The sequence below is a fragment of the Delphinapterus leucas genome, chromosome 7 (assembly GCF_059928025.1).
Source record: "Delphinapterus leucas isolate spDelLeu-1000000601 "Yukka" chromosome 7, BTC_Dleu_Yukka2, whole genome shotgun sequence".
Lineage (NCBI taxonomy): Eukaryota > Metazoa > Chordata > Mammalia > Artiodactyla > Monodontidae > Delphinapterus > Delphinapterus leucas.
In genome coordinates, this window is record NC_143135.1 from 63,863,500 (window position 1) to 63,884,484 (window position 20,985).

The 20,985-nt window shown below is 42.0% G+C and overlaps 1 pseudogene; it reads left to right on the plus strand.

The window, feature by feature from the left end:
- The first annotated feature begins 3,430 nt into the window (after positions 1-3,430).
- On the plus strand, positions 3,431-18,654 carry LOC111184813 (tyrosine-protein phosphatase non-receptor type 2 pseudogene; annotated as a pseudogene).
- The last annotated feature ends 2,331 nt before the right edge of the window (positions 18,655-20,985 follow it).

Consider the following 20,985-nt stretch of genomic DNA (forward strand, 5'->3'; position numbering starts at 1 on the left):
GCATTTCCACTAAGATCAGGAACAAGACAAGGTTGCCCACTCTCACCACTGTTATTCAACATAGTTTTGGAAGTTGTAGCCACAGCAATCAGAGAAGAAAAGGAAATAAAAGGAATCCAAATCGGAAAAGAAGAAGTAAAGCTGTCACTGTTTGCAGATGACATGATACTCTACAGACAGAATCCTAAAGATGCTACCAGAAAACTACTAGAGCTAATCAATGAATTTGGTAAAGTAGCAGGATACAAAATTAATGCACAGAAATCTCTGGCATTCCTATACACTAATGATGAAAAATCTGAAAGTGAAATCAAGAAAACACTCCCATTTACCATTGCAACAAAAAGAATAAAATATCTAGGAATAAACCTACCTAAGGAGACAAAAGACCTGTATGCAGAAAATTATAAGACACTGATGAAAGAAATTAAAGATGATACCAACAGATGGAGAGATATACCATGTTCTTGGATTGGAAGAATCAACATTGTGAAAATGACTCTACTACCCAAAGCAATCTACAGATTCAATGCAATCCCTATCAAACTACCAGTGGCATTTTTCGCACAGAGAAGTGGAACAAAAAATTTCACAATTTGTATGGAAACACAAAAGACCCCGAATAGCCAAAGCAATCTTGAGAACGGAAAACGGAGCTGGAGGAATCAGGCTCCCTGACTTCAGACTATATTACAAAGCTACAGTAATCAAGACAGTACGGTACTGGCACAAAAACAGAAATATAGATCAATGGAACAGGTTAGAAAGCCCAGAGATAAACCCACGCACATATGGTCACCTTATCTTTGATAAAGGAGGCAGGAATGTACAGTGGAGAAAGGACAGCCTCTTCACTAAGTGGTGCTGGGAAAACTGGACAGGTAAATGTAAAAGTATGAGATTATATCACTCCCTAACACCATACACAAAAATAAGCTCAAAATGGATTAAAGACCTAAATTTAAGGCTAGAAACTATCAAACTCTTAGAGGAAAACCTAGGCAGGACACTCTATGACATATATCACAGCAAGATCCTTTTTGACCCACCTCCTAGAGAAATGGAAATAAAAACAAAAATAAACAAATGGGACCTAATGAAACTTCAAAGCTTTTGCACAGCAAAGGAAACCATAAACAAGACCAAAAGACAACCCTCAGAATGGGAGAAAATATTTGCAAATGAAGCAACTGACAAAGGATTAATCTCCAAAATTTATAAGCAGCTCATGCAGCTCAATAACAAAAAAACAAACAACCCAATCCAAAAATGGGCAGAAGACCTAAAGAGACATTTCTCCAAAGAAGATATACAGACTGCCAACAAACACATGAAAGAATGCTCAACATCACTAATCATTAGAGAAATGCAAATCAAAACTACAATGAGATATCATCTCACACCAGTCAGAATGGCCGTCATCAAAAAATCTAGAAACAATAAATGCTGAAGAGGGTGTGAAGAAAAGGGAACACTCTTGCACTGTTGGTAGGAATGTAAATTGATACAGCCACTGTGGAGAACAGTATGGAGGTTCCTTAAAAAACTACAAATAGAACTACCATATGACCCAGCAATCCCACTACTGGGCATATACCCTGAGAAAACCATAATTCAAAAAGAGTCATGTACCAAAATGTTCATTGCAGCTCTATTTACAATAGCCCAGAGATGGAAGCAACCTAAGTGTCCATCATCGGATGAATGGATAAAGAAGAGGTGGCACATATATACAATGGAATATTACTCAGCCATAAAAAGAAACGAAATTGAGCTATTTGTAATGAGGTGGATAGAACTAGAGTCTGTCAAACAGAGTGAAGTAAGTCAGAAAGAGAAAGACAAATACCGTATGCTAACATATATATATGGAATTTAAGAAAAAATATGTCATGAGGAACCTAGGGGTAAGACAGGAATAAAGACACAGACCTACTGGAGAACAGACTTGAGGATTTGGGGAGGGGGAAGGGTGAGCTGTGACAGGGCGAGAGAGAGGCATGGACATATATACACTACCAAACATAAGGTAGATAGCTAGTGGGAAGCAGCCGCATAGCACGGGGAGATCAGCTCGGTGCTTTGTGACCGCCTGGAGGGGTGGGATAGGGAGGGTGGGAGGGAGGTAGACGCAAGAGGGAAGAGATATGGGAACATATGTATATGTATAACTGATTCACTTTGTTACAAAGCAGAAACTAACACACCATTGTAAAGCAATCATACTCCAATAAAGATGTTTAAAAAAAAAAAAAAAAACATGGCTAGCCTGGAATTTCCAACAGAAGTGAGAAATATCATTTACATATGTCTATATAGATAGATATTTACGGATATATGTTGTGTATACCTTTATAGTATTATAAATGTATAACATGCTGATTAAAGACAATTTGAAAAAAATACATAATTAAAACTTTTAAAATTACTTTGAGCTCATTTTAATTTAGCAAAATCCTTACTTACCAAAATAATCATTTGCCAACATTTTTAGTTTGCCTTCTCGGTTATTGTTTTCTGCTTTTTTCTTTTAGATAGTATTACTATATTATTATTACTTTATATCTTTTTTCTTAGTATTAAGGTATTTTAATATTACTGTATTTGTAAAATTTTAATAGCTGAGGAACAGTCAATTGAGTAAATTCATTATTGTTTAATCATTCTCCTAGTGTCGGAAGTTTAGATCGTTTCCAATACCAGGTATTGTGTAAGCCTTAGTTTTCCTTTGACTGGTAGGTTGGGTCCTGGTGAGTCTGGGTTTGCATCCTGTCCTTCCTCCCTCTCCCAGCCCTTGATATATGACCAAGAAGCCCGGAGGGAGTTCTTGGCCCAGGGATATTAGTACACTGTGTTAGTAGAACTCCCAGTTTGTTGTCCAGAATGAACATCGTTGGCCCCCAGGGATCCTTGCTTTAGTGCAGAGAAAGGAATCCACGCCTGGGTGGCAAAGAGGAAACCTGGCTTCCAGTCGTGGCTGTGAGTTCACTGCTGTGTGACACTGGGCTTGTGTCCTCACCTCTCTGATCCCCCAGTTTCCTCTCATTTGAGAGAATGACCAGTTAGTCTATGGACTTCACTAGCTCTGCTGCTCTTTAGATTTATCTCGTCTCTGAACTGCCTTGGTATGAAGAATTCTCTGGCAACTGTCCTTCCATTCTGATTGGTCAGGCCTTTTCTTGGGGGTATTTGGTGGCTCAGTTCAGGGGTTGAGATCCCCTCCCCCACCTCCCTGCCTTTGCCCACACGGTTTCTTTCCTCCATCTGCATTACCTTTCTTCCCAACTCAGAGATGATGCTTGAGCAGTGCCCAGCTCAGGGTGCCCGCTTTGTTTTTTTTCTTCTACTCAGTACATAACATAGCTCAGATACCCCCTTCCTTGATGAAGTCTCTCTAACTGGGCCACCACAGCTCCGTGTCCTGGCCCCCATGGTAGACCTTATCGTGGTGTTTGATGCTACTGCCCTTGCCCGCACGGACTGTGACGTCCTCGAGGCACACATCAAGCCTCACTGCTCTGTGGCAAGGTGCCTGGCACCAAGTGGCTGTTCGTGACTGTGTGGAATAAGGGAATAAAAGCGCACCACCCCTGGGGCTTCCCTGGTGGCACAGTGGTTAGGAATCCACCTGCCAATGCAGGGGACACGGGTTCGAGCCCTGGTCTGGGAAGATCCCACATGCCGTGGAGCAACTAAGCCCGCGAGCCACGACTGCTGAGCCTGTGTGCTGCAACTACCGAAGCTTGCGTGCCTAGAGCCTGTGTTCTGCAACAAGAGAAGCCACCGCAATGAGAAGCCCGCACACCGCAACAAAGAGTAGTCCCCGCTCACCCCAACTAGAGAAAGCCTGTGCGCAGCAATGAAGACCCAGTGCAGCCAAAAATAAATACAAATAAATAAGTAAATTTATTAAAAATAATAGCGCACTGCTCCGAGCAAGCTGACTTTACGCTGACGATCTGGAGCTGGCAGAATAAACACAAACCACCCTCCTCAGCTGCAAAACAGGAAAGCAACTTGGGGAGGTTTCCTCTGTTTCCCTTGTTGGAGCAGAGGATGCACATTTTTAGGGCTGAGCAGGTCCAAGCTGAAGGGTTTTACCTCACCAGCATATCCATTTCCAGCATCTCTTTAAATGCAAGTTAGAGTCTCTCCCCAGGGATATCTGGCAGATTCCATTTCACTCTGAATAATTTTCCTCCTCTTTAGGCAGAGAGGTGGGTATGGAATGAGGGCGTTACCTGGCTGCGTCTGAAGTCCTGGGTCTGCCCTCAAAGTTGTCTCATTTCCATTCCCTCCACCTCCCGCCTTCCCAGCTCTGAGAGGGGCCCACTCTTTGTGCCTCTTCCTGTGCGTACACAGAGGCAGAAATAAAACTGAGTAGGCCTCGCTCGTTTAATCTCCACCACCACCTTTCCAGGTAGGTTTTACATCCCCACTTTCACAGCTGAGGAAGCTGAGACCCAGAGAACTTTGTTAACCTGCCCGAGTCACAGAGGCTAAGTGGCCGAGGTGCGATTCAAACTTGGGTCTAAATTAAGGGCTTCTCAGGGGCAGCTTCTGTGCTAAAGAATCTTTACAAGGATGAACCCATTTACTTCCTAGGAACCCTCAGGAAACCCCAGGAGACAGCTGGATTAGCCCCATTTTGCAGTAAGATACAGAAACTGGGGCACAAGAGGGAAAGCACAGCAGCTGTGCAAGGTCACAGGGCTACTAACCGGCTTGCCCTCATCGTGTCTGACTCAGGACTAGGTCTCTGTCTGTGCCTCTTCTTCCTCTGCCTGGTGTCTTCACTCAGGCAAAGGCAACAGCTGCATTCAGGTGGCTGGGCAGTGCATCTCAATGAGTATTTGGCCCAGTAGGAACGATGTGGGACAGCACGCAGCTGGTCACCAGGCCCCGCCAGGGGGGCTCTGTGGACTCGGAATCTTGCAAGCTGGAAATCTCTGTGGATAAGCCCTGTGGTTCTGCTCCAAGGGACGGGACACTCCTCCCTGAGTAGCTCTAGAAGCTCTAGTGGAACAAGTGTTTCCTCCGTGGCTGTATCTCCAACATCCTGGTGGTTGGGAGGAAGGCCATTTATGTTACTCTCCTGGATCCCAGCAGTGACTCCTAACCAGGCTCCCAGAACCTCTCTCGCCTCCCTCCAGTCCACTCAGTGCACAATAGCCAGAATAATCATTAAAAAAAAATACAGGGCTTCCTGTTGGTGCAGTGGTTAAGAATCCGCCTGCCAATGCAGGGGACATGGGTTCGAGCCCTGGTCCAGGAAGATCCCACATGCCGTGGAGCAACTAAGCCCATGTGCCACAACTACTGAGTCTGCGCTCTAGAGCCCGCGAGTCACAACTACTGAGCCCATGTGCTGCAACTACTGAAGCCCACATGCCTAGAGCCTGTGCTCTGCAACAAGAGAAGCCACCGCAATGAGAAGCCCTCCTCACCGCAACAAAGAGTAGCCCCCGTTCGCCGCAACTAGAGAAAGCCCGCGCGCAGCAACGAAGACCCAACGCAGCCAAAAATAAATAAATAAAATAAATTTATAAAAAAAAAAATACAGAGCTGAGGATGCCACTCACTCCCTGGAAACGCTTTCGTGGTTTCCCATTGCTCTTAAGAAATAGCCAAAATCCTTGCCTTGACCATCCCACGGGAGGGCCTGTCTCCCTCACTACGCTTCAGCCACCTTGACGTTTCGGTTTCTTGGTTTGCTCTTTTCCACCCTGGGATGTTTTGCTCTTCGTAGTCTTTTATTTTAAAATATTCTCTATGCTATGCCAGGCCCACCTCTTATCTTTTAAATCTTGTCTTTAGTGTCTGTTCCTCAGAGAACCACCCCTAACACCTGCAGAGCTCTACCATCTCCTCTCGTAGTTCTTCCCTTTCGTGATATTTATCATCACATATCATCAATTCTTTATTTAATGTAGGCAGCATTTCAGTGTTGATCCCTCACTGGTATGTAAGCTGCCGCGTGGGGCAGGGGCTTCCTGTCCCGGACTCCAGTACCTGATGCCGTGCAATATGTACGTAGTAGACCTGTGACAGATATTTCCTGAATAAAGGATGTTAAGGAGTGAGTTATTCTTACCTTGGAAGCTATTTCCTGCAGACACCTGAATTTTCCAAGCCCGACTTTTGCAGACGCTCTTCTTGGAAACCTCTTTCAAATGAAGTTGTCCTTACACTCCGAATATCAACGGCTACGGGGAACACACAACTGCAACGAATTTCTGCTTGTAATTAAATTACAGCGAATGAAATAAGCGATACGTTGATCTTTCTCCCTGCTCACATATCTGGGTCTGTGTGTTGCATACTAATTTCTGGTCTAAATCAATTAAAGTCCTTTGGAAAAAAAGGACTGTCCTTTAGAACAGAAGTAAGAGAAATGTTTGGAGAATTGCGGAAGACAGCTGGGCTCTTGAAGAGAGATTGGAAGGGGCAGAAGGGAGGGAACTTTCAGGTCCCATAGCTCTGCTTTCACCGGACGAGTGAAATCTGGGTTTTGAGACCTTAATCAACCTGGATTGTGGAAATGGACCTCACTGTGAATCGTCTCAGTCCTTAGGAGAAGCAAATAACAAGAAAACAACAGGATCTTAGGGATTTAGACTAAACAATGAGCATCTCTGAGCTGCCCCGTGGCTAATATGGCTTTAGGGCAGCTTTCTTCTTCTCCAGCTACAGTACCAGGTGGGGATAACTGATGTTGGTAATGAGGGTCTGGAGGCCTCATAACATCTCAGACACCTGGGGATGGCTTGACTGCTTTCAGACTGCTCTTACTTACTCAGGCAGGAAAGTAAAATCTACATTAAGATTCATAAAAATTTTACATTTTCTCTTGCGAATTGCTGTCTCAGTCATTCAAGAAATCTGTGTTCAGTTTATATAAAATGGGACCCAGACACAGTGTCTGTCCTTGAGATCTGCGTGTGGGGAAGAAAGTAGCAAGTGCTCTAGACAAGGCATAATTATTGGTTTGGGGGTGCTGTAATAAAACATACATCACCTGCTACTGTATATGTGCATCTCTTGTGGTAGCGGGGCTTTATTGGGTTGTATCCTGATAAAAGTAGTCAATTTAATCTATAGAAAAAAATCCTGCATGTCAAGTGAGAGCTCTCTGAAAATATTCTCACTGTCGATCACCAGTGGAAAAGGCAGGGTTCTCAGACAGGAAAGTGAACCTTGGAAAGCATTAGGTAGGAAGGATGGAGAACTCCTGTTTTTCTCAGGGCCTCCCTTGGTTCTACTTTTAAGGCCTTAAGATGTCTAGACTCACCTGTGGTAACTTACCCTGTGTCAGGTATTGGGCTAAATTTCTTTATATAGGAATCCCAGCCCTACAATGGAAGGAGTGATTATCTCCAGTTTTACAGAAAGGGAGACTGAGACTCTGAGAGAGTAAGAGTTTTATAACTAGTAAAGGAGATGGTCTTGGGATTCAATACAAGGTCTGTGTGAACATACAGCTTGCACTTTTACCCATGGAGCTATGATGTATTCTGGATGGTGAGTTTGAAGCAGTGATGTGTTGATAACTGTTTAACAACTAGCTCTGAAAAATAGATAAATAAACAATGCTCTGCTTTTTGCTGATTTCTGTGGTGTAAATACTCCCACCATGGCTGATTTCAAGCTACCAACATGAAGGTGCTCACTGAACAGGGAGGTGGGAAGAGATACGCACAGCTGAGCCGACTAAGGCACACCTCTGAAGTCACGCACACGATCGAAACAAGCTAGAAGCTTCTACAGGGTGAAGCCTACAAGCTCCGGAGAAGAAAGCCTAGTACTGAGCTGAGTGAAGGCTTGAGAGCTAGTTTGTTCACATACATATTGCTCTCTTTCTTCTTTTGTTTTCCAGAAGATTTACTGAAGCTCTGAATGAACGCCTCTCCTTGCTCAGCTGTACCACAAAAAAATTTAGGAAAGGGGGGAAGCCCCTCTCACCCACTCCACCAGTCTCCAGTGGTGGAGTCAGAAGACGCTTAGTGAGACACCCCCAAGGGCACAGGGAACCTTGGGTAGTAGGGCTATAGCTCTTCCTCCTCTCAGGAAAACCTTCCATTGCTTATTTCAGGGAGATGGCATTTTTCCCCTAGAGAAGCTTTGAAATGTTCTCTGGGATAACTGAGCTCTAGCTCAGTTTTCCCTCATTGTCTGTGGCCACCTCTTGACCTTCAACCCCAAGGTCATCATCACCCTAGTTTTTCCTTTACTGTCAGCGTTCCCTTCAATGTGTGATTCTTGGGCCACCCGTAGCCGAATCAACCTAGAGGGCTTGATGAAAATGCAGATTCCAGGCCCAGGGAGCTGCACGAAACATGCTCCCCAGTGGATCATTATGTTCAATATTCGAGAGTCATTTCTCTAAACTGTATTTTCTCAAATGTCTCCAACAGAACTAGGGGTCATAAGATATTAACAAGCATTATGTAAAAAAAAGCACAAAAGAGGCCTCAATGGCAGGCGTCTGCAAAGAGCTAAAAATCGAGTGGTGGCATCTTTCTGTACGGCCCTTGAGCTAAGAATGGCTTTTGAATTTTTAAAGTATCGTACAAAAAAAAAATAAACTTGACTGTAGGAACACTTGGCACCTTTAATAACCTAATGTGTACCAGGGCTCTTCAAGAGGGTGAATAGCATCTCTCAATCATGAGAACACGGAATTTCTCCTCTATGATTACTATGGTTTTTTTTGTTTGTTTGTTTTTGCGGTCCGAGGGCCTCACTGTTGTGGCCTCTCTCGCTGCGGAGCACAGGCTCCGGACGCGCAGGCTCAGCGGCCATGGCTCACGGGCCCAGCCGCTCCGCGTCGTGTGGGATCCTCCCGGACGGGGGCACGAACCTGTGTCCCCTGCATCGGCAGGCAGACTCTCAACCACTGCGCCACCAGGGAAGCCCCTATTACTATGTTTTTATAGAGCATATTATGGAACGAGTGTTCTGTAGAATACACTCTGAGAAACACTGTTCTAAACAAATTAATTCCAGTCCAAACTTGGCAATCAGTTTCCCTTGAATCTTTCATTGTGATATTTTCTTTTATCTTGGACAGGGATGTGATTCTTTCTCATGACTCCGTGGATTCAGTTCATTCTTCCAGGCTTTCTGGTCAAGTCTTCTCTTTCCCATCCTCTACCTACCATTGCCTACATCAGTCACAATCTTTTCCAAACTCTTAGAGCACGTAGTGTTAGTCCAGTAAAACCAAGACTTTCTGAAGCTCCAAGCAAACGAAGGGTTCCAGAAAACAATAGTATTTTCTGGCTATCTGAGGGGTTACCATTTTTGGCATGAAAACATTATTTAAGCTAATTCTTTTGGACAGCAAACCATACTGAATAATTCTTTAATTGAAAATAATTTAACTTTATTTTCATGACATGGTGCAGAGGGAAGACCATTTGATGGAAAGATGAGAAAAGTTGTGTTTCCAGCTGAGTTCCACCAATAATGAGATGAGAGGCCTGAAAAGTCACTTTTCCTCCCTGGCCTCTGAGAAAATGGGGTTATTGGCTTAGATGTTCTTCAAGGTTCCTCCGAGGTCTAACATTCCATGATGTTCTGGTATTGCAGAGTTCCAGTAACGGGAAAGGGATGAGGCAAGTGCACTCAAGTTTCTATTAGATTTATATCTGATGATTTCTTACTAGCCACACAAATCAGTTACTACTGCTAAATCATGTTTACCATACAGATTTTAAAAAACATTCTAATTGACACTTATTTCTACTTGGTGAGCAAAATTCAAATTTTTGCACAGCAACAGATTAGAAGTCAAAGATTTTCTTAATACTATTAAGTGGATTTTCTTCTTCATGAGTTGAGTCTGGCAAGGCTTTGATCATGGGCCTTGACAGAATGTTGGTATTTTTATGCCTTTTCGAAAGCCCCAGCTGTCTGAGACACTCTGTCCCTGTGGTCTCACAAATCTGACTTGATCACTCTGAATTTATTTCTCAGATAAAGCTATTGAGTGTGGGAGAGTTGCTTTTTCCTTTACATGAAGGTCACCAACTTCAATTTTGTGGTTTTCTATTTATTAGTTGATGCCACTGGCATGCAAATTTGGCTAGGCTGTTACTCTGCTTCCAAATCCTTCCATCATCTCTGACTTTCCAGTGAATTCCCATCAGAGACTGTCCCGACAGTTCTGTTTTCTCCTCAAGCTTCACCCCGTCCCATCCTTCTCAGCCGAGCAAGAGGCTGTACTTTTCTTCTCCATCGCAAAGCTCTTAAAGCACACAGTGATTTTCCTTTCCTCATTCATTCATTCATTCAAAATCTCTTGAATGTTCAATCGATATGAACTGGGCGTAGGCCTTCCCCCTCGAGGTACTTCCACTCTGGTGGAGGGTTAGAAGGAATAAAAACACCAATAAATGTGTATCTTACAAGTCATTGAACACCAGAGGAGAAGCATTTACTTTGCTTGTATGGAAGAATCAGGAAAGTTCCCCAGAGAAAGTGATCTGTGAGTCATGTCTGAGAGGGCGAGTCAGAGTTCAATAGGAGACAATTGGGTGACCAGCACTCCAGGTGGAGGGAACAATGTGTACAAGACCATGAAGGCATGAGATAGTGTGACATGATCATAGACAGAGTGAGAGAGGGCCTAGAAAGCAGGACATGTTGGAGCCGTGTTGGGAGAGGAGCTGGAAAAGCTGGTAGGAGCTCCATCATCTGGGGGGAAGAAGTGTCTTCCCTCATCTGTGCTCCTGGCACCACTCCCTTCTCCAGCATCTTGCTTCTGAGTTCTCCTTTTCTTTGGTATCTTATCTTTCAGCTCACAGAGAGGTGCAATTCTTATCTTTCTTACGAACACACAAACACACACACACACCAACTTCACCCCGCTCTGCTTTAAGCTTGCATCTCATAGTCCTTATACCTAGTTTCAAGCTCTTGAGAGAGCAGGTTGTCTCACTTTCTCTACTTCTTCACCTCTCATTCTCTCTACCTCATCGCAGTCTGGCTTGAGACAAAATAAGAAGTGTGCTTGGGCACATCATCCAACCCTAAAGTTGTAAATCTAAAGCCTATGAGTCAAATTTTTTTCTTCACCCCACTGTGAATTTTAAGGAATGCCATTTTATTTTCTTCCTTATTTATTTGCAGCTCATGTAGGCTCAGTTCCTCTCTGAATATGTTTTAATTTACTTAAAACAAGTCTATCCTCTTTCCCCTGCACAATTATGTAAAGCCAATGGCTCCTTTAATTCGAAGGCCATGGTGTTCCCCTGTTGATGCAAAGGCTGAAACAGCGATCCATCTTCTGGGGAGGGTGGCTGGGCTGTGGCAGGGCAGCCAGAGCATGGCAGCCCGAGCATCCTCTCAGAGCTTCTTGGAAGGAGCTTGGAAATTTGCAGTGAGTCACATGACTAGCCTCAGAGTGGCCAAGTTTCCAGAAAACAGAAATCGACACATATACAGAGACGTAAGCCCATATGATTACAGTCGTGTTAAACTGAAAAATGCTGAAAATGATTTATTATTGCCAGCTTAGTTGACAGAGAAGAGGAGCAGAGGAGTTACATCTTAACAGAGTGTCCACTTCCTAAATCAGGTTGTCATTTCTGGCTCATGGTTTGGCAGCAAAAGACCAAATCAGTTGTCACACTAAACCGAATTGTGGAGAAAGAATAGGTTAAATGTGCACAGTACTGGCCAACAAAAGGCGAAGGAGAGATGCTACTTAAGGAAACGGGATTCAGTGTGAAGTTCCTGTCAGAAGATGTGAAGTCCTATTACACAGTCCATCTGTTGCAGTTAGGAACTACCAATAGTGGTGAAGCCAGGACACTATCTCAGAAGCAAGAAGAACTGCAATCCTGCAGGCTGTGGAACAAAAACCACATTCACAAAAAGATAGACAAGATGAAAAGGCAGAGGGCTATGTACCAGATGAAGGAACAAGATAAAACCTCAGAAAAACAACTAAATGAAGTGGAGATAGGCAACCTTCCAGAAAAATAATTCAAAATAATGATAGTGAAGATGATCCAGGACCTTGGAAAGAGAATGGAGGCAAAGATCGAGAAGATGCAAGAAATGATTAACAAAGACCTAGAAGAATTAAAGAACAAACAAACAGAGATGAACAATACAATAACTGAAATGAAAACTACACTAGAAGGAATCAATAGCAGAATAACTGAGGCAGAAGAACGGATAAGTGACCTGGAAGACAGAATGCTGGAATTCACTGCTGTGAAACAGAATAAAGAGAAAAGAATGAAAAGAAATGAAGACAGCCTAAGAGACCTCTGGGACAACATTAAATGCAACAACATTTGCATCATAGGGGTCTCAGAAGGAGAACAGAGAGAGAAAGGACCCGAGAAAATATTTGAAGAGATTATAGTTGAAAACTTCCCTAACATGGGAAAGGAAACAGCCACCCAAGTCCAGGAAGTGCAGAGAGTCCCATAGAGGATAAACCCAAGGAGAAACACGCTGAGACACATAGTAATCAAATTGGCAAAAATTAAAGACAAAGAAAAATTATTGAAAGCAGCAAGGGAAAAATGACAAATAACATACAAGGGAACTCCCTAAGGTAAACAGCTGGTTTCTCAGCAGTAACACTACAAGCCAGAAAGGAGTGGCATGATATACTTAAAGTGATGAAAGGGAAGGCCCTACAACCAAGATTACTCTACCCGGCAAGGATCTCATTCAGATTCGATGGAGAAATCAAAAGCTTTACAGACAAGGAAAAGCTAAGAGAATTCAGCACCACCAAACCAGCTCTACAACAAATGCTAAAGGAACTTTTCTAAGTGGGAAACACAAGAGAAGAAAAGGGCCTACAGAAACAAACCCAAAACAATTAAGAAAATGGTCATAGAAACATACATATCGATAATTACCTTAAACGTAAATCGATTAAATGCTCCAAACAAAAGACACAGGCTTGCTGAATGGATACAAAAACAAGACCCATATATATGCTGTCTACAAGAGACCCACTTCAGACCTAGGGACACATACAGACTAAAAGTGAGGGGATGGAAAAAGATATTCCATGCAAATGGAAATCAAAAGAAAGCTGGAGTAGCAATACTCATATCAGATAAAATAGACCTTTTTTTTTTTTACATCTTTATTGGAGTATAATTGCTTTACAATGGCATGTTAGTTTCTGCGTTATAACAAAGTGAATCAGTTATACATATACATATGTTCCCATATCTCTTCCCTCTTGCATCTCCCTCCCACCCTCCCTATCCCACCCCTCCAGGCGGTCACAAAGCACCGAGCTGATCTCTCTGTGCTATGCAGCTGCTTCCCACTAGCTATCTACCTTACATTTGGTAGTGTATATATGTCCATGCCTCTCTCTCGCTTTGTCACAGCTTACCCTTCCCCCTCCCCAAAATAGATTTTAAAATAAAGAATATTACAAGAGACAAGGAAGGACACTACATAATGATCAAGGGATCAATCCAAGAAGAAGATATAACAATTATAAATATATATGCACCCAACATAGGAGCACCTCAATATATAAGGCAACTGCTAACAGCTCTAAAAGAGGAAATCGACAGTAACACAAAAATAGTGGGGGACTTTAACACCTCACTTACACCAATGGACAGATCATCCAAAATGAAAATAAATAAGGAAATAGAAGCTTTAAATGACACAATAGACCAGAAAGGTTTAATTAATATTTATAGGACATTCCATCCCCAAACAGCAGACTACACTTTCTTCTCAAGTGCGCATGGAACATTCTCCAGGATAGATCACATCTTGGGTCACAAATGAAGCCTCAGTAAATTTAAGAAAATTGAAATCATATCAAGCATCTTTTCTGACCACAACACTATAAGATTAGAATTGAATTACAGGGGAAAAAATGTGAAAAACACAAACACATGGAGGGTAAAAAATACGTTACTAAATAACCAAGAGATCACTGAAGAAATCAAAGAGGAAATCAAAAAATACCTAGAGACAAATGACAATGAAAACGTGATGATCCAAAACCTATGGGATGCAGCAAAAGCAGTTCTAAGAGGGAAGTTTATAGCTATACAAGCCTACCTCAGGAAACAAGAAAAATCTCAAATAAAGAATCTAACCTTACACCTAAAGGAACTAGAGAAAGAAGAACAAACAACACCCAAAATTAGCATAAGGAAAGAAATCATAAAGATCAGAGCAGAAATAAATGAAATAGAAACAAAGAAAATGATAGCAAAGATCAATAAAACTAAAAGCTGGTTCTTTGAGAAGATAAACAAAATTGATAAACCATTAGCCAGACTCATCAAGAAAAAGAGGGAGAGGACTCAAATAAATAAAATTAGAAATGAAAAAGGAGAAGTTACAACAGACAACACAGAAATACAAAGCATCCTAAGAGACTACTATAAGCAACTCTATGCCAATAAAATGGACAACCTGGAAGAAATGGGAAAATTCTTAGAAAGGTATAACCTTCCAAGACTGAACCAGGAAGAAATAGAAAATATGAACAGACCAGTCACAAGTAATGAAATGGAAACTGTGATTAAAAATCTTCCAACAAACAAAAGTCCAGGACCAGATGGCTTCACAGGTGAATTCTATCAAACATTTTGAGAAGAGCTAACACCCAACCTTCTCAAACTCTTCCAAAAAATTGCAGAGGAAGGAACACTCCCAAACTCATTCTATGAGGCCACCATCACCCTGATACCAAAACCAGACAAAGATACTACAAGAAAAGAAAGTTACAGACCAATATCACTGATGAATATAGATGCAAAAATCCTCAACAAAATACTAGCAAACAGAATTCAACAACACATTAAAAGGATCATACACCATGATCAAGTGGGATTTATCACAGGGATGCAAGGATTCTTCAATATATGCACATCAATCAATGTGATACACCATATTAACAAATTGAAGAAGAAAAACCATATGATCATCTCAATAGATGCAGAAAAAGCTTTTGACAAAATTCAACACCCATTTATGATAAAAACTCTCCAGAAAGTGGGTATAGAGGGAACCTATGTCAACATAATAAAGGCCATATACGACAACCCACAGCAAACATCATTCTCAATGGTGAAAGACTGAAAACTTTTCCTCTGAGATCAGGAGCAAGACACGGATGTCCACTCTCACCACTATTATTCAACATAGTTTTGGAAGTCCTAGCCACGGCAATCAGAGAAGAAAAAGAAATAAAAGGAATCCAAATTGGAAAAGAAGAAGTAAAACTGTCACTGTTTGCAGATGACATGATACTATACATAGAGAATCCTAAGATGCCACCAGAGAACTACTAGAGCTAATCAATGAATTTGGTAAAAGTGCAGGATACAAAATTAGTGCACAGAAATCTCTTGCATTCCTATACACTAATGCTGAAAAATCTGAAAGTGAAATTAAGGAAACACTCCCATTTACCATTGCAACAAAAAAGAATAAAATGCCTAGGAATAAACCTACCTAGGGAGACAAAAGACCTTTATGCAGAAAACTATAAGACACTGATGAAAGAAATTAAAGATGATACCAACAGATGGAGAGATATACCATGTTCTTGGATTGAAAGAATCAATATTGTGAAAATGACTATACTACCCAATGCAATCTACAGATTCAATGTAATCCCTATCAGATTACCAATGGCATTTTTTACGGAACTAGAGCAAAAAATCTTAAAATTTGTATGGAAACACAAAAGAGCCCGAATAGCGAAAGCAGTCTTGAGGGAAAAAAATGGAGCTGGACGAATCAGACTCTGTGACTTCAGAGGATACTACAAAGCTACAGTAATCAGGACAATATGGTACTTGCAGAAAAACAGAAACATAGATCAATGGAACAACATAGAAAGCCCAGAGATAAACCCACGCATCTATGGTCAACTAATCTATGACAAAGGAGGCAAGGATATACAATGGAGAAAAGACAATCTCTTCAATAAGTGGTGCTGGGAAAACCGGACAGCTACATGTAAAGAATGAAATTAGAACACTCCCTAACACCATACACAAAAATAAACTCAAAATGCATTAGAGACCTAAATGTAAGACCGGACACTGTAAAACTCTTAGAGGAAAACATAGGAAGAACACTCTTTGACATAAATCACAGCAAGATCTTTTTTGATCCACCTCCTAGAGAAATGGAAATAAAAACAAAAATAAACAAATCGGACCTAGTGAAACTTCAAAGTTTTTGCACAGCAAAGGAAACCATAAACAAGGCGAAAAGACAACCCTCAGAATGGGAGAAAATATTTGCAAACAAATCAACAAAGGATTATTCTCCAAAATATATAAACAGCTCATGTAGCTCAATATTAAAAAAACAAACAACCCAATCCAAAAATGGGCAGAAGACCTGAATAGACATTTCTCCAAAGAAGACATACAGATGGCCAAGAAGCACATGAAAACCTGCTCAGCATCATTAATTATTAGAGAAATGCAAATCAAAACTACAATGAGGTATCACCTCACACCAGTTAGAATGGGCATCATCAGAAAATCTACAAGCAACAAATGCTGGAGAGGGTGTGGAGAAAAGGGAACCCTCTTGCACTGTTGGTGGAAATGTAAATTGATATAGCCACTATGGAGAACAGTATGGAGGTACCTTAAAAAACTAAAAATAGAATTACCATACGACCCAGCAATCCCTCTACTGGGCATATACCCAGAGAAAACCATAATTCAAAAAGACACATGCAGGGCTTCCCTGGTGGCGCAGTGGTTGAGAGTCTTCCTGCCGATGCAGGGGACACGGGTTCGTGCCCCGGTCCGGGAAGATCCCACATGCTGCGGAGCGGCTGGGCCCGTGAGCCATGGCCACTGAGCCTGCGCATCCGGAGCCCGTGCTCCGCAACGGGAGAAGCCACAACAGTGAGAGGTCCGCGTACGGCAAAAAAAAAACCAACCAAACAAACAAACAAAAAGACACATGCACCCCAATGTTCATTGCAGCACTATTTACAACAGTCAGGTCATGGAAGCAACCTAAATGTCCATCAACAGATGAATGGATAAAGAAGATGTGGTACATATATACAATGGAATATTACTCAGCCATAAAAGGGAATGAAATTGGGTCATTTGTTGAGACATGGATGGATCTAGAGACAGTCATACAGAGTGAAGTAAGTCAGAAAGAGAAAAACAAATATCGTATATTAGCACATATATGTGGAACCTAGAAAAATGGTACAGATGACGGGTTTGCAGGACAGAAATTGAGACACAGATGTAGAGGACAAACGTATGGACACCAAGGGGGGAAAGCAGCGGTGTGGTGGTGGTGGTGGTGTGATGAATTGGGCGATTGGGATTGACATGTATACACTGATGTGTATAAAATTGATGACTAATAAGAACTTGCTGTATAATAAAAAGATTTAAAAAATAATAATAAATTATAGAACAGTATCTCACTTTCATTCTACCACCTGGCCAGATTTCGTAGTGCCTGAATCACCAGTTTCATTTCTCAGTTTGAATCCTGAATACGGGACTGTGGTGATCCGCCGTAGTGCCGGTATCGGGCGGTCAGGCACATTTTCTCTGGTGGACATTTGTCTGGTTCTGATGGAAAAAGGAGACAATATTAACATTAAACAACTGTTACTGAGTATGAGAAAATGCTGAATGGGGCTGACTCAGACACCAGATCAACTCAGATTTTCATACATGACTATAATAGAAGGAGCAAAGTTTCTAAAGGGAGATTCAGGTGTACAGAAATGGTGGAAAGAACTTTCTAACGAAGACGTTATGTCCTGTTTTTGATCAGTCACCGTCCAAAATAACGAGTGAAAAATACAATGGCAACAGGATAGGGCTAGAAGAAGAAAAACTGACAGGTGACAGATATACAGGACTGTCCTCTGAAATGCAAGATACTCTGGAGGAAAACAGTGAGAGTGCTCTGCGCAAGCGCCTTCTGGGGGACAGGAAAGAGCACAGCTCAGAAGGTGTAGCAAATGAAGCAGAGGTTGAACGAGACCCAACGAAAAAAGGAAAAGACGGTTTTATTGGCAACCCATTCTCACTAAGATGGGGTTTGTGTCAGTCATTTTGGTTGGTGCTTTTGTTGGCTGGACACTGTTTTCTCAGCAAAACACCCTATAAATAACTAATTTTGCCCTGCAAGTTTCGGCACTGGTAGCTGACAGTGTTGGGTGAATCACGGGGTTTTTCATCTGTTAGCAAATTCCTCAGATCCCAGAAGGTGTGGTTGACTAGACACCCACAGAGAAGTGGGGTGTCCAGTACCCCCAGCACCCCAGGGCGCTGCTCACACTGTACCCACTCCCTAAAATCAAGACTTGAAAACTTCTTAAGATCTGGTACATTTTCAGCTGTATTCATACATGTTAAGTGTAATATTTCACCTGACCAGACTGAGAAGTCCTTTATCACAAGGATTTGTTTTTGGAGGCTATCTGGATTTTAACCTGCACTTGATATAAGCAATAAATATTGTGGTTTTATCGACATTATTACTGAAAAGAAAATGACCTTTAAGTAATGCATGTAATGTATAATGTACTGTTGATGTGGGCATCAACATTGTATCTCCTTAACCATTTCAGGGCAAATATATTTTATTAGTACCTATTTAATCTTACTTTTGTAGTTAAATGTACTTTTTAAAAGCTCAATTTGAAAAAAATCTGTTACCATAAAAAAATAATAAACTGTATGTTGATTCAAAAAAAAAAAAAAAAGGTAATCCATCTTCCTTTATCCTCACTCAGAGAAGAAGTGTGCCGTGATGGGCACTCAGCAGAAAACAGAATCTGGGCAGCCACGTTTAGCCTGTTTATGAGTGGAAGAGGAAAATTGTTCTGTAGAGAGATGTGCAGAGGGAAGAGGGAATGGCCCCAAAGAGAGGGGTCTCAATGATGGGTGGGTCTGTGGCCTGGTTTGGAGGGGGTGGGTCCAGTTCCTGGAACCAAATCTTCCCGGGACCTGTCAGCACTTCCTGCCTGTGAATTCATGTTGATATTTCTCTTCCTCCAAAAAACTCACCTTTTGCTTAACGTTGTTCAGGGAAGTTCTGTTTCTTAAAACCAAAACCTTTTAAAGGGACTGATGGAATCCAATTCACATTCAGGTCTCTCTGATCCTCAGATTTGTGGTTTCTTCATGTCCAGTGGTTTGCCCAAGAGAGCAGAGATTCAAGTGCTGCATTGAATTAAAGCAGAGTCTGACATACTTTCCAATTTGTCCCTCTAGGATCCTGGCCTAGAACTGAATACCATAACTTGGGACAGGCTTTTAATGTGCCTGGGGCTCTTTTTCATCATAAATGGTTGGCTGTTACTGCCCTACAGAACTGTTAATGATGTCAGGGGTTTTGGATATTTCCGTGGAAGTTACAATTTCATAGATCATGGATATTCATTCATTCAAGATTAATCTAATGTTTTTATTTGACAGAACTGTGTTTTGCATTGGGGATGCAGAGAAAAATGAAATACAATCCCTAACCCAAAGGACTCTCGGACTTTTAGAGGATAGATAAAAGTTAATAAAAATGCTCTTCTTACTGGTGATGAAACTGAACTGAGGCCTAGAATAGAAGATGTGATTTAATCAAAGACTTAATGATAATCTCTTTGTTCTTTCCATGCTGAATACATATCCTGTTTGGATGCTAAATTATTCTAAATCTTTTGGCCCAATTGGAGTGGTAGTGGTGGAAAATTGGAGGCTTGCATTATTGACTTCAAAGAGAATGTGGATCCAGCATTCTTGCAAATTATGTAAGTATTAAGATTGCCAGGCATTAAGCCTACTTTTGGAAATAAATAATTGAGTTTTATTTGTTTAATTTATTTATTTATTTGACACAGGGTCATTCTACTTAGTGAAAATGAAATAAATAGATGCAAAATACTTTCAAAATTGCCTAACCAGTTGATTTCTGGTAACAGTGAAATACAATAACTAGGTCAACAAAAACATGGTATCAATCTTTGGGAGGCCACCTGAGGCTATTGTACTTGTTATCCTGAACTCATTGATTTTTGTAAAGTCTAGGCAAATATATTGCAAAATGGAAGGAAACTGTCAGCTGAAAGGGGGTGAGACACCAGAGGGATGACTTGAAAGTCCTGATACTAGCTAGGCTGGATAGTAGATGGCCAGGGGTAAAAGACAGACAGGAAGAAGGCATTTTGAAAGTCTATGAGCTTTGTTGTTGGATGACATGATGAAACCGGTGGCAGGGCTACCTATGCCTTAGGTATTGGAAGGGCTGTCTTGAGGCACTCAACCTAGGTAGAGAAATGAACTTGGCCTTGAGAGGAGGCAAGGTCAAGGTGGCAAGAGTAGCTGATTGTGTCAAACTGAAGGAGGCAATGAGCAGGTGTGCATTGTGTAGGAAAATGAGCAATAAAGTTAGTGATGTCAAGAGCTACTCATGGAATTATTCAGGGCTGAGTCTGGGGATAGAGTATGCATCAGGTAGGTTGGCCTTAAAAAGTCTCCCTGGGCGCCTTCCCTGGTGGTCCAGTGGATAAGACTCTGCACTCCCAATGCAGGGGGCCTGGGTTCGATCTCTGGTCGGGGAACTAGATCCTGCATGTATGCCGCAACCAAGAGTCTACATGCTGCAACGAAGATCCCTCGTGCCACAACTAAGACCCGGTGCAGCCAAAATAACTAACTAAATAAATAAAAGTTAAAAAAAAAAAGAAGTTTCCCTGGGCTGACACCAGGCAAGAAGCCAAAGATGCAGTACTTGAGAAGGTTTTTTTTTGCGGTATGCGGCCTCTCACTGTTGTGGCCTCTCCCATTGCGGAGCACAGGCTCCGGACGAGCAGGCTCAGCGGCCATGGCTCATGGGCCCAGCCACTCTGCGGTATGTGGGATCTTCCCGGACCGGGGCACGAACCCATGTCCCCTGCATCGGCAGGCGGACTCTCAACCACTGCGCCACCAGGGAAGCCACCAGTTTTACTTTTATTTTATT